Genomic DNA, 9,283 nt, shown 5'->3' on the forward strand with positions numbered 1-9,283 from the left:
CATGTAAAGAAACTATAGAACACATCATATAACAAAAGCATAAGTGCGCATATCAATATCATTATCATCATCAATATCATTTCAACATCATTATCATTGTCACTATCATTATCACTGTTCAATATACCTTTTCTTTTAATAGCCCATGGTACATCAATGAGAACTTAACGTATGTAAGTGCATTGAGGTTGTGCACTAATGCTATCACCACAGCTCGTATAAATTACACCGAAGTACCACATAGAAATGTCCCGAAGGACCACATAAAATTGTCCCGAAGGACCGTGTAGAAATGTCCTGAAGGACTACATAGAATTGTCCCGAAGGACCGCGTAGAACCCTCGACTCTTGGTAAGCCAATTATACCCTTAGCTCTCATATCACATACTTATGGGCTACAAATTTCACATATTTATATAATCACGTAGTTCAATATCACCTAGACATATAATCACATAAGTCCTTGTCACGTAGCTTATATCACATGTTCATATACTTACTTATGTCAATCCCACATAGCTTATATCATATTCTCATATAATCACATAGGTAAATGTAATTTAGCTTATTTCACTTTTTCATTTAATCACATAGGTCAATTATACCAATTCACATAGGTTATCACACAAACATGTATTCACATAGACATGTAACACATAGTATAACATGTAACACATAGCTCATGTATAACAATGCATGTAACATATAAACATATGCATGTACTTATGTACACATAGAAACCATATCAATAATATACTTGTATTCATAAAATCATGCAATCTAACATTGGAAATAGACTCATCGCAAGTCTTAATTCCCATATCACCATATATTATAGTAGTATGAACTCACCTTGGCCTCACTTAGTCAAAGAAAAACACTTATAACTCTTGAACACTTTTATGACTTTTAATCGTCTTGGACTTGCCTTCGATCGATATCTACACAATAATACGATTGGTATAAATATAGGTATTCATATCACTATAGTCAATCCTTAATAACATAAGCTAAACAAAACACTTAGTTCAAAATTTCAATATGAATAGTATCGATACCCCAGACACAGTACTGATACTTCCTTACTGCGGTATCGATACTTTACTTCAGTATTGATACCCTTCCTAGATTCTGGAATTTGTCTTATAAAAAATGGTACCGATACTTGAACATTGGTATCAATACCCCTGATATTGATGCTACTCCTTCGATATCGATACTATTAAAATTATTCATCAACTTTTACCTTATGGTATCGATACTGTTCATCCAATATCGATACCCAGACCCCGATGTCATCTATTTTTGTTTTGAAGTATCGATATTGTTCATCCAATACCGATACCCCTTACCTAGAACTTGCTCGTTTCAACATGAAATTTGACCAAACTCCCTTAAATCTTCCACTATGACCTCTTCTCAAACCTTTAAACTTAACTATACTTATAAAATTTAACTTATTTTACTCTAACATAGTTAACCTAGAACTTTCTCGTTTCAACATGAAATTTGACCAAACTCCCTTAAATCTTCCACTATGACCTCTTCTTAAACCTTTAAACTTAACTATACTTATAAAATTTAACTTATTTTACTCTAACACACTTAATCATCCAAAATCCCATAATTTCACTTGAAACTAAAAATCTTACAAAAAAATCAACATGTTCTAAATCCATTTCTAACACTTTAGATTTCTTATTTTAGCTTATGAGAAATCAAATATGACTTCAAAATCCATTTATTAACCTTTTCTCATTAATTCACTTAAAAACCCTTTTTCTTCAATCATCCATAACTTGTAATTCTTTTAGTTTCTATTTCTCTTTTAGCTTCCTTATGCTTTTCTAAAGCTCCAAGAATCAAAACCAACTTAAAAATGAAAGAAATAATCAACATGAAACATACTCACCTTAGGTAGTAACTCACGGTGGAGAGGAGGAAGAATGATGAAGAAAATAGAGAATTCTAGACTTCCTTATTACTTATCTTCCCTTTTCCACGTGTTTATAATATACTCCTAATAAAATTTTAATTCATTAATTGTCAAAAGGCCAAAATTCCCCTTCCTCTTTTAATCTTTGCTAAACAATCCTATATAAAAATATTCCAAACAAATCCCTGAACTTTCCAATTTATCTAAATTGACCACAAAATTTTAAAATCTTACACTTTGGTCACTAGCCTGATTTTTTGGGATGTTGCAATTCTCCCCCTTAAGAAAATTCGTCCTCAAATTTTCACTACACAAAAAGAGATGGGAAAATTGTCTATGCATAACATCCTCACGTTCCTATGTTGCTTCCTTTATATACACGAATCTTTATCTCTTTGACTACGGCTACATAGCCAAGAAACACAACCTTAAACAAATCCACGTCACACTTGGTCAACTTAGCTTGCCATTTTTCTTCCGATCTTTTTAACTCTATTACACTCACCTTTCCATAACCTTTTAAAAACCTATATGTCTATACATGGATAGAAATACTATAGTTAAATCGAATTTCTAAGATCACGTTTAAAGATTTTCATAACTATAAGATAACCTTAAATCTCCATTAGATATAATTGAGATATATACTTCACGAAATCAAACAATCTTTTCATATAATCACACGTACTTATCCATAGAACATTCACCTTGCTAAAATAAAGGGTGATAACTTAATCAATTTGTTCATAAACGTCCAAATTTATTCTCCAAAGAAATCCTGATACAAAGTTCATAAAACTCTTGCTCATTTCCATTGAAAATTGAAAATTGCTTACTTATATACCAAACTTATAATCTACACCTTATAATAATCCTTGTCATATTGAATCCTTTAAACTCATTAATTTAATTTCCTTAGCTCTATATTCCTTTACAAATTAAAATCTCCTTACAACATAGATCATTTCTTTTCTTCCGATCTTTTAAGCTCTAGAGCTTTTCAGAATAAGTTTCTTATACCTCAAATGAGTTCGACACAACTTATTCACCCGAGCATTATGCCATAATGGTTTAGTCAGTAGTACCTCGTTACTTATTGCTTCTAATTGAATTTTTCAGTTCTCTCACCAATTACTAATATTATATAAATATGTTGATCTCGGATCTATCAAATCATAAATACAAGGTAACCAACTTGTGGCTCGACTCTCAATTTGTTTTAAAAACAAAAGTCCCCAGTGGAGTCGTTAAGCTGTCGACACCATTTTTTTCCTAGGCAGGGAAAAAACCGATACCGACTCGGGGGTTTCTCTTTGAAAAGGGTTTTGAAATGTGAGGAGTCGCCACCAATAATTTAATGTGCGATTGAGACACCAATAAAACCAGGTGATTTTAATAAAACATTTTATTTTTATCAAAATATTGGGTTTTGGGGTCTGTGAAAATCCAAAAATTAGGTTCGAGAGTCGGTTACGCGTGGGGAAAGATTACCCCCGCAAGTGGCCAAAAATTGGTACATAGTTGATTATCCTATATTTAAAATAAAAAAAATTGAGTTTGATCTTTATCTAATTTGAAAATCATTACGGATGCAAAGTTGAAAATGGTATCCATTTATTGAGACCGATAGCATTCGCTTCCTAGCATAAACGCGAGACATCAACTATTGTGCCTAATAACCGGACATGGCCTTAATTTTAAAAATCATGATGCAATCTTGAAAAGGATGTCGACTTATTTCTGGAATTTCCAGTACTCACTCCCGAAGCATGATTGCGTGAGATATACTATTAATTCGTTAATAAATAAACAATACCTTAGAGTTAAAAATAAAATGCGAATAGAATCATGCGAAATAAAATATTTATAATAAGTAAAGCTAATAATATTTATTTAATATAATACAAATAATTACACAATATGTAAAATATATATTAAATATAAAGGACTAGACTACACATTAAATAACATTACAGATTAAAATACAAACGATAAAAATAAGTTAATTCAATGATTTATGGGACCAAAATAAAAATGACAGAAACTTAAAGGATTATAATAGCAAAAATAGAAACTTAAAGGACTCAAATAGAAAAAATAGAAACTTAAGTGACTAAAATAATAAAAACTAAAATTTAAAGGACTAAAATAGTAAAAATAGAAACTTAAGGGACTGAAATAGAAAAAAAAACTTAAGCGACTAAAATAATAAAAGCAAAAATTTAAAGGACTAAAATAGAAAAACAATAGAAATTTAAAGTAGTAATCGACAAATATAAATAACCAGAATCCCAAGATCGAAAATATTAAATAGTATAGGTACTAGAATTGAAAATAACCCAAAAATAATATTAAGGACTAAAATGAAATAAACAAAAATGTAAAGGACTACACCATAATTAAACCACATATCGAGCAGTGACTAAAATAAAATTTTTACAAATGACATGACCAAAGTCAAATATTAACAAAAATATTATAACACATAATAACAGGACTAAAACATAAATACAGAAACATAAGAGGATTAAATACATAAATATTCCATTTTATTCTGAACCAAAACATTAGATTACAAACTAAAGGGACTAAATCAAAATTTTCCCATAAAAGAAGGAAAACACGGAAATGGGTGTGACCAAACGACACCATTTTGAGCCTTGTATATAAGCTCGAACTTAAGGCTTTTTCCCTATTACTCCATTTGGTTCAATTCTTAAACAGAGAAGAGAGAGAGAGTCTGAGAATTCTCTCAACTCTCTCTTCGGTGGAGGGAGGAACTACCGTTCACCGGTGACAATCCACGACGGCTCACATCGGCTTACGGCGATCAGAGAGAGCCAAATACCCTAAAACCCTTGCTCTCGTCTCCCTTAACCTAAAAAATAAACCCTTTCAAACTAAAAAACCCTCTGAAGCCCTAGATCTAACCTTTTACCTCTCGAAAACTTTGAAAATATGCGGCTTTTGGACTTCCTCGTTGCTTCAAACCGAGATATGTGTATCCCTTTCTCTCTTTTTTGATTTGTATTCGAATATGGCTTGTGGTTTTTTTTGTTTTATTTTTTCCTTTCTTCGAAATCTTCTCTTTTCTTTCCTTTTTGTTTCTCACGAATTCTTTCTGTGTTGATACCTTTGTGATGATTCTTCTGCCACCGATGAGACAACCTTGTGACATTTTTCGATATGCATTGGGATATCATCTCTTTTCTTTTGCTTTTAATCTGGCATGTCTATTATTTTTTTACTATTGTTGTACTGCTCTGACTGCTGGTCACTGTTTCTGTAGGTGGCCGGCTGAGATAACTTTGGCAGGAGAGACAGTGGTGACTGTAGTATACTAGGATTAGGGTTTTAGACCCTCAATGGCCATTGATCTAGACCGTTGATTTGGGTCCAAATCCAACGGCTGGATGAAGCTTTGGTGCATGGAAATGAGAGGAAACCCTAATTGAGTTGTCAAGTGGGCCTGAGGCGGGTTGGACCCTGGGGCGGTTCGGGTCCCGTTCGAGTCAAGTTGAGTGCTGGATTTTGCTTGTAATTGGGTTGGTATGTGGGCTTGTACTGTTGGTCTATATTTGGCCTGAAAATGTAAATGTAAATCTAAATAAATAATAATAATAATAATATAATTATATATATATATATATATATATATATATATATATATATATATATATATATATATAAGACCCAGACAAAAAAGATGGGTGTTTACACATCTCGACTCTCTTGACTAGAAATGAGTTTTTTCCACCCTCGGAGAAATTCAATTGTCGGACATATGCATCATTGTCGTGGTGAAATAAAAGGTAAAGATCAACTGTGCCCTTACTAGGGCAAAGCTTATCTCGACGCCGTAGCGGAGGCATCTTAAGACTATTTGGAGGTAACTCTGAGTTCTGTCAATAAAAGTGAGAGGCATCTTTTCATTTTTCATGCGTTTAGATGCATTTGAACAATTATGGGGTAGGAAAATCTCAATGCTTTCGGATGCAAAAGATAATAATTCTTGTTTATCAGAAGTAGGGGTGAGCAAAACTCGACTCGATTCAAAAAATTATTTTTTAGTTATTCGGGTTGGATTATTCAAGTCAACTTGTATTATCGATTCAATTCTCAAGTTTAAGTTGAGTTGAAATTTGAAAATTTTAGTCACTCCAAAAACTAAAAATTTGACAAAGTATTTTGATAATTTTGCAATTTAGTCCCTAATTTCCTTATTCTTTCAATTCCACCATTTTAAGTCATTTTTTTACCAAATTTGAATTACATGCTCCTATACCACTATAGAACTTCAATTCATATTTTTTTACTAAAAATGTACCATCTTTTTTATTTAGTCCATTAACTTTGCATTTTACTCAATATGATCTTTTGATTGCAATTATTTGTAAATTCTTTTTGCTCCCATCAATTTCTTGACTCATTTATACTCTCATAAGTACTTTACCCTAAAAAATTATATTCTTTAACATATAATATTGTAAACATATTTTATAATTTTAAATTATATTTGATATATTAAATAATAGTATAATGTGAAAAGAATATATATCTTATATGGTTAGAGAAAGTTGAAAAATTGGGATCAATCCGTACCATAAGACTATAAATACTTATAATAAAATTTGTACAGGAACATCGAATAACTCAACTCGATTCGAATTTCTTAAACTCAACTCGGCTCAAAAAAATTTCAAGTCAAGTTTGAGTCATAAAATACGACTCGTCAACTTGAATAACTCGAATATTCTTTTACTCAACTCAACTCAATCAATCGAATGCTCACCCCTAATTAGAGGAGTTACAAATCCTCCGAAAATTATCTCCGAAAAGCATATCCACCTGTATAAGCTCACACGGAGGATTGAAACTCTTATAGAGGGTGACATTTCTCGCAAAGAATAACATCTTATGTGAAAGATTCATGAGAACATAACAATATCTTGATGTCGCGGAAGGTAGTGAGGCTCCTCAACTTCTTCGACCAAATAGTAGTGGCAACGATAAAGCCACTATTATCAAAATATAAGGTTGAGGATTCTCTAGACCCTTAGTCAAAGAGTAGGAAACTGAATACCGTCAGAGGCAACTTATGATTCTGTAAGTACAGAGGTAATTCAACGGTTCTACAATTAGCGATAAAGGTATCGCTATGTTTAGAGAGTTTAATATGCTAAGTGGACAGAGGTGTGTTCATGCTTGTATTATGGAGCGTCTTGACACCATTTTGTATTTTAGAATTATAAAATTAGATGGAGTTATCTCTATGTCCCCTGTATACCCCACAAAGGATTCTCAACGCTTAAATCAAATAATAGAAAGAATGATGTTAGCTCAATTCTTAATAATGATGTGGAGGAATTATCGATATTCCCAAATATGTTATGCAGAGCTAAAATGGAAGCAACTCTGAGTGTTTCCTGAATTACCCTTGACGTTATTGACATCTTTGTATCTTTCCAACTCAATTTTTGCATACTTATTTTTTATTAGTCCGTAACTTAATAAATTAACCTCTCATATTTATAAATTATATCAATTTAATCCCCAAACACAACACCATCATCACCTTTCATCAAACTAACTATCAACTCCATCACCATCGAAACTGTATATTAGATAATTCATTTGTCTTTGTTTCTTCTTTAGCATTATTAATCCATTCCTCATGGATTTAAATTGAATCGCTTTTTGACAATTGAGAAAATAGTTAAAAATCCATTGCAGAATCTTTAATTACCATGAAAAGCCAAACTAATAACCACAGACAGATTGAGATTTATCAACATGTAAGAAATAACGCCATAAATCATTCAAAACCCAAACCAAATATACAAAACAATCCTACTATAAGATAATGTTTGAGAACTTGGATTTAGATTTCAAAGATAGTGAAGTAGGTTTTTAATTGTTAAATGTTTGCTTTAAGGAACGTTAGTTCAATATTTTGAAATTGAATAAACTTTTGGAAGTCAAAGCATATCCATATTCTAAAGGGAATTTTTAATACTCTAAATTAGTTTTGCTAAGGTTTAGGAAACAATTACTATATAAATTTAATTTGTATTTCAGCTATTTAATTGAATAAAGTTGTGTGTGTATTGATTCCTGCAATCTTTTCTCTATTATTAAAGAGTTAAAACTTTCTTATATCCTGGAATTCTATTTTCATCATCTTATTTTCTTAAACATTCAATTGGTATCAGAGCACTTTTCTTAAGGGATTTATGAGTGTAATAGAGATTGAAATAAACTTTTCTCAAATATCCCCTCTTATCTTTGATAGTAAGAATTATCAACTTTGGGCAGTAAGAATGGAGACTTACCTTGAAGATTTGGATTCTTAGGAGGTCATGCAAGAGGATTATGATGTTCCTCTACTACCAAATAATTCTACCATGGTCCAGCTCAAAGCTCACAAGGAAAAGAAAAACCGAAAGGCCAAGGAGAAAGCAACTTTGTTCGATGTTGTTTCAACAATAATTTTCACAAATTATGTCTCTCTGATCAGCAAAAGAAGTGTGAGACTATCTCAAAGAAGAATAAAAAATGAGATGAAAGGATATGAGACATGTAGGGGTTGAATTTAATAAGAGAATTTAAGTTTTAGAGGATGAAAGAGTTAGAGATAATAAAAGATTATTCAAACAGATTATTAGAAATTGTCAACAAGGTAAGGTAATTTGACACTAAATTTTTAGAGTCTAGATTTCTTGAAAAGATTCTTCTAACAATGTCCGAAAGATATGAAGCTTCAATAACCACCTTGTAAAACACAAAAGATTTGTCTAAGATTAACTTGGTAGAATTGATAAAAGCATTACAAGCTCAAGAGCAGCAAAGACTCAAGAGGCAAGAGCAAGTCATTGAAGGAGCTTTACCAGCCAAGCACTATGAAGATGGAAAGAATAAGAAGAAGATTGAAAGAAAAACACATGTGACATATGTAGCAAATTTTACAAACTATCACACTCGAGGTAAGGGTAGAAATTCAAAGAAAAACTATCCACCTTGTCACCACTGTGAAAAAATAGGCTATACACCATTCAAATGTTAGAAGAGACTAGATGTAAAATGCAACAAATGTAATCAACTTGGACACGAAGTTGTGATATACTGAAGTAGCTTACAAAAGCTTAAAGATGTCCATATAACTTATCAAGATGAGAAAGATCGGATGCTTGTACCAACATGTTTATCAACTAAAAGTTCTTCAGAAATTTGGTTGATTGATAGTGGTTATACAAACCACATAACTTCGGATAAAAATCTCTTTAAGGATTTAAAGTCCTCTAAAGTCATAAAGGTCAGAATAGGAACAATGAATATATCTCTACAAAA

Source organism: Hibiscus syriacus, unplaced genomic scaffold (assembly GCF_006381635.1).
Source record: "Hibiscus syriacus cultivar Baekdansim isolate YM2019G1 unplaced genomic scaffold, ASM638163v2 tig00110893_pilon, whole genome shotgun sequence".
Classification (NCBI taxonomy): domain Eukaryota; kingdom Viridiplantae; phylum Streptophyta; class Magnoliopsida; order Malvales; family Malvaceae; genus Hibiscus; species Hibiscus syriacus.